This window comes from Haemaphysalis longicornis, unplaced genomic scaffold (genome assembly GCF_048455015.1).
Source record: "Haemaphysalis longicornis isolate Haplotype H1 unplaced genomic scaffold, Haemaphysalis longicornis Haplotype H1 scaffold_3, whole genome shotgun sequence".
NCBI classification, from domain to species: domain Eukaryota; kingdom Metazoa; phylum Arthropoda; class Arachnida; order Ixodida; family Ixodidae; genus Haemaphysalis; species Haemaphysalis longicornis.
The window spans coordinates 174579507-174585660 of NW_027526335.1; the positions used below are offsets into that span (position 1 = coordinate 174579507).

The 6154-nt window shown below is 47.1% G+C and overlaps 1 pseudogene; it reads right to left on the reverse strand.

Annotated features, from left to right (window-relative positions):
- Positions 1 to 272: 272 nt before the first annotated feature.
- Positions 273 to 2487, reverse strand: LOC144175543 (uncharacterized; annotated as a pseudogene).
- Between the last annotated feature and the right edge of the window lie 3667 nt (positions 2488 to 6154).

Genomic DNA, 6154 nt, shown 5'->3' on the forward strand with positions numbered 1-6154 from the left:
CCTATGATGTCATACCAGCCAGCTCTGCGATTGACAGAGGCCGGAAAAAGCAAACACAAATTCGGCAGAACTTATAGAGAGTATTCACACGAAGTCACCGCAGCGCATAGGTATGCTGGCAACCTGAGCCGTGCATTCAGCGGCCATGATGGTGGCGGCGCTCAAACTTGCTTGGGCGCACTGGGAGATGGTGTCTTCCCATTAATGTTGTTATCGTGCGGCGTTGTCAGTGATCAGACCAGTGACGGTCGTTATTGGTTGTGTTTGAACACTTATGCTTCAATTTGGGTGCAGGCGCTTAAAAGCGCTATGAAGGAACAACAGCGGTGGTGGTGGCGTCGATTTCCACTCCTTCGAACTTCAGTGTCTTTCATCACTTCACTGACAAAGTCACATGTGAGTTTGCAAATTTTCACGATCTCCATGTTGGGATACCGAAGTTGTCCATTATCGATTTTCTTTACTAAATCGTAGATGCTGCCACACGGTTTCGACTCTTGCAGGAGAACCTTGCATGATTCACACGGCAACTGCAAATAATAAAATCAAGTCAAGTAAAATTTGCATCAAAAGTACTATGCAACGAAGTATGTAGGCTCCTTTGCTTACTTCGCTTAGCTAAAAAAATATTGTCTAAATTTCGTAACAGTGGGGAATAGAACGTCCTGTGGCAAAAAGAGTGGCATACACTTATATCTGGTGTGGACCCTTACAGTGGTCGCACACCGGCGGGGCGGGACCCACGTCCTGATTCGGGCCGGAACCCTGCCTTTGGGCTAACCTGAGTTTTTCCTCACTCGAGGTCAGCCTGGAATTCTGCCCTTGGTTTTTAGTGGCGAAAGGGAGGGCAAAAAGAGAAAAATATGAGAAAGAGGGAGAACTGCTGGTTAACATATTATGGTTAACATTCGAGGAAGGCGAAAGTGAAGTGAACATTGTTTAGACTGGCTGACGCGCTAGCGCAGCGTTCGAAAGAATGCAGTAAATAGTGCAAAGCTTAAAAATAACCGTCCTTACCTTCTCCTCACAAGCACGCGCGATGTATCCGGCCAGGTATGCTAGGGGTGCTAGTTCGAGGTCATCCGGCACAGCAAGCGAAACATTTAAGACTTCCAGCTCATAGGAAAGCCGCTTGGCACCGAGGACGACGGCAAGTGGCACGGCCGCGGTGTTGCCTTCTCGGGCTTTGAGTTTTAGAGGTGCATTTGTTTCGGAGTTATGGGGAGCGTTTCCACTCTTAGCAGCTTGGATGATTCCAACCTGGGGAAAAAAGTGCGTAGGTTACATGGGTGTGCTCTCCAACGGGCTCCATATATACCTTTAACAGCTTTTCGGCTGAGAAGACCGCGGTTCTAGCATCAACTCTATCGTTGCCTCCGTTAAACTGTCGAAAGCAACTGAAGAGGGACTCCACGGGGTCGCTGTTCAAGGCACGGGTCAAGACGTAGCGAAAGCTGGAAAAAAGTTTGTTTGATACCTAAGTCAATCCACATATACGTAACTGCGATAAAGAATATAAAGGTGAAAAAAGGAAAACCTACTTGTTGTCTAATAGATGTTGAATCAATGCCACAGTTGACCTCGTGGTCATTATCGTTGCCTCGCATGTTTTTTCGTCATTTTCTTTTTTGTTTTGCCACCAGAAAGCTGGATCTCCTCGATGTACGTGACGAAGTCTACTTCAAGCCACGAAAGACGGTCGTCGTCGATCAAGTAGAATGGTTCTTCACTTTGACCGCCCGGCTTCACAGCGCCAATATTGTGAAGGTCATACCACTTCGACACCATTTTCATGAATGTGATGGTGGGCAAACAGTCCTGAAATTCTGTCGCATCAGGGTGGCATTGCGGGTTTTCTTGTAGGAACTCAAGCGTTGCTATTACGACTGGGGAGAAAACTTGCGTAGCGCTTGACACTTTCATATTTTCTAGGTTGTTCGGTTCAACGTGTGACTGTGTCAGGAACCTCACTGGCTTTACGAGTAGCTGTGACTGAATGCTGAGTAGCTTCTTCAAGTACAGTCCACCTTGAATGAGATCATCTCCGTCCATCATCTCTCTTTCCAAAAGATTATTTCTGAGGTTCTTGATGAGGTTATTCGGATCGAAAGACAAAAAAAGAGGATCACCTTGTCTCAATGGATGTGGCACTACATGCACAAGCGTTCCGTCCTCGGAAAGGCTCTTGAAGAGCGCAACATTTGACTGGTGATTGTCGGTAACAATCCTTGTCACACGGAAACCCACATCTTCGACTGCCTTCATGACATTCATTGTCATAGAACGAAGTTGCTCACTTCTGAGGCACCGGGTAAAGAAGTACCCAACTGGTATCACATAGGCAGTTGATAGCCCTCGCAGGACGAAGCACAATAACCTGTTCAACACTTCAGGTGTTGCACATGATTGCTGTTCAGGACCCATGTCAACGAGGCCGAAAACCTTATCAAGTTGGCGATCGTACATAACTTTCTGCTGTATCGCCATTTCATCTATGATTAGGGAGCAGAAGATTTCTTGTTCGCCTTGTAGCGCTTGAAACTCTGCGCGTAGGCGTTCTGTTATGAGTGATGTGACGCCTATTTCGCCTGTTGAGTGCCCGATGTACTTCTGTAGTGTGGCACGACAAGGCAACTTGAACAGGCCTCTTGTTCTTACATACTCGTAACCTTTGTTGGAGCACGCTTTCCAGAGCACGCACTCCCTCAGAATTGATTCACTGTACGCTGGCTTCTTGGAAGCGAAATTGGACACTTGATTCTTGATAAATTCGGCGGTTTTGTGGCCTTCGTCTGCGGCTACTAGTACACTCATAAAATAGGCGATTTCTTTGTTGCTTTCGAAAGCTTGAAGCCGTTCACGAACCGTATCGTGCTGGCTTTGGAGCGTCTGCAGTGACTGATTGAGACGGGAAATTTTCCGCTGCAGGCGGTTCGTCGTTTTCTTCGCATCCTCTATCACCCGCTTAAGGTCAAGGTCTGTTTGAGACATTTTATCTGTACATGAACTGGTTTGGCACATGCTATCAGCAGGCAATGCACAGTCACACGTTCCCTCCGAAGACCCGCTTGGTGCAACATGTTCTTGATCTCCGAAGAGATCAGGCTCGACATCTTCATGCATGCTTTCATCTGGGCCATTTTGTGCACTATTTTTCGCGCAAGCTGATGAACCGCCATCTGCTACTTCTCTTCGAGGCCACTTTCTTATCCTTGGAGCGCTTGGCTTTTGCATATAGGACGGGTAATTGGGGAACACCGTGGGGATAGCAGTTGGCAGGAGCATTCGCAGTTTGGTGCCTTTCTTATAGTCATTTTCGGTGAAGTGAAGGGAACAAACCGAGGAGTGGTCACTGGGTACCCACCTCGTTTCTTTTCCGCCAGATCCCTGCCGGGAGATGTTGGTGAGCCACGCTTGTCGTCGTTCAGCGCTTGATGGAAATTCATGGTAGCTCAAACCGGGATTTTTTCTTGCGTTCGACGTGCACCGTGGAACACAGCAGTTTTTCGGCATACTAACTGACCGCTCTAACTAACTAGCTGGACTGTGAGGCAGATCGCATCAAGCTGAACACGACTATATTTGTTGGGAGCATGTAACCTCATTCCGCGGCGCGAAATTGGCGCGAAAATGCCGCGTTTGCCTTACCGCGCCTCTTCGGTGTGTCCTCTACTACTAGCGCCCCCCGCGAAACTTGCGGCCGCAACTGTCAACAACGCTCGCCCTCCCTCGCCAATGCGCGGCGGCTCCACGCAGCAGGCCGCACCTTGTGCGCTTTGATCCAGCGGCCGTGGTTATGTTATGTACCAATTAGCTCAAACTCGTGCGCCCTCCAGCTAGCGGCTAAACATGCTGGAATGAGCTCCATCGCGAAGCCAGTGTTCGTACCGCGCTTTTCGTGCTCGACAGATCTCGGCAGCGCTTAAGCGCAGCAGTCATACGGGAATGCTCAGAACAGTCCCCGTGAGTGCAGTGCTTTTCCTGGGCAATTGCAACCACGTTGCGGAAAAACTGCAGGGAGAGGACAGCCAGGTAAATCAGTTGTTCCCCCTCCCCCGCCTAGTTTTCGTTGAGCACCTAGTAGTAAGAATTATTTTGCTCTATACATAACTTTTCCTAATTCGCTCACGGATGCTTATGCCCCTCTGTTTCAGTTCAGCAGTCCATGTCATAATGATTGACAGCAGTAACCTCTGCACAAGCATTGTTTTGATGGCTACAAGTAGTGCTGAAATTTGTTTGCACTCTGCCCAATGCAATTTAGTCACCCTTTGACCACGCTGTTTACATTCGCAGGTGAATAACTCCCAGGCCGTGTCGACGGAGCCACTGGATCCATGGCTGCTGTTGGACAGATGTAGAATAGAATAGAATAGAATAGAACTTTATTGTTGTTGTTACAGAATGGTACATCACCAGAATATAGTCAATACGAAAGGGGTCCCAGAGTAATGAACTCTAGTGGGACCTCTTGTTATTGATAGCATACACAGAATTAGCTTAATTACACAGAAGCTCAATGTGTTAAACTCACCAATGCTTTGCCGACGTCTCTGTGTAAGGATTTATCAATTCGCAATTGCTTAGTGTAAGCACCATGATATGAGCATATTGCTTGTGATCTTTTTTTGTAAGGAGGCAGTTGCAGCGACACCCCGGTGTTGCTACGGGAGAGGTCAAAATAAAAGTTGCACCGCAAATGCGTCTCGTAGCTCTTTGTTCACTCTTATTGCTTATGTTTGCAAATGAGGGTATGTAAGGGGTAATTGCATTTCTAATCTCAGTTGCCGTCTTGTTTTGCACAGTGAAGCAGCCCGTTCAGTGAGTCTTTTTGCTTGTGTAAAATTTGATTGTTTGAACATTTGAGAACAACTTGAGAAAGAGAATACGTTTATTACATACACGGGTTTCACTATACGGAAGAGCTCGTGTCTCTTAGCAACACGTCTCAGAGAGGCAAGATTTTCAGTCTCTCAGTCCTAAAGCAGCGCATCTCGTGCTACATTTGAACCACCCACAATTGCCAGTAATGCGCTATCATCTGGTGGCAAGCTGTCGAGTATGCTGTACTCTGTCACCTTCCTGTTGCTTGTCCTGCCTCTCCAGCCTACACAAATACAAGTCATGACTGCCTGTCGGGCAATCCCAAATAAAAAATTGGCAGTATTGTGATTCTTGTAGCTAGACCACATCTTTCACTAAAGATGGCCAGTCAATAAACACTTCGAAACCTATGCTACAACTGCCACCAAAGTTCCAAATGCCTATTGGAAGCACATGGGCACGGTGTGCCGTTGGTATCCTTGTTCTGGCCCCTTTGCAATATCAGCAGGTGCACGTACACAGCGTTGAGCCGCTGGTGTTTCACAATCCTCGTCGGAATCGCTTGATTGACCTGCGGAGAAGAGGAGGGGCTGTGTAAGTAGTGTAATAGTTGCCCGTCTTGTCCTCAAATGCAACTATAAGCTACACAATTTTGTTTCAAAAGTCCTGTTATGTGTGTACATCTTTAGCAAAAATTGTAGTTCTGACTCAGGGCTCTGTAAACAAAAGGGCATCCAGTAAAAAAATGAAAACTTGACTGCAATAAATTTGACCTGATGTCATCATTTTCCCTGATGTCATCACATCCATTCACACTTCCATTTGGACAATTTCTGTTTGAAGGTTGCAGTACCGAGCTAGAGCCTGCAGCTTCATGGCGGGTCTTGTAGGCTCTCATGGAACTTCATTAGGCCTGCAACAATTGTACAAGAATTCCTCACCCTGCATCTTATGCGACGGCAATAAAATACAGATGGCACAACAGCAGACAATGGTAGCATTGCCATGCACATAAACAAGGCAACATCCAGAACAATGCCCGACAGTGTAATTAGGGCACAACGTCGTATTTTGTCTGTCAGTACTACTGTTGCAAATAAACTGGTGGACGCGACAAAACACAAGAAAGATCTCACTATGTACTGCACTTATCTCATAACCACTAGGCAGAGAGTTATGGCACCATATGTCAACCTTGGGCTCCAAAGAGTGAGCCAATAGCTCAATCGAAGCAGCTTTGACGTAGCCTAGGTTGTCTCAGAGCCCAGTGCTGAGTTAGTGTCATCTACCAGGCAGCATAGTTTCCTTACAAAATGCAACCTCACGCAGT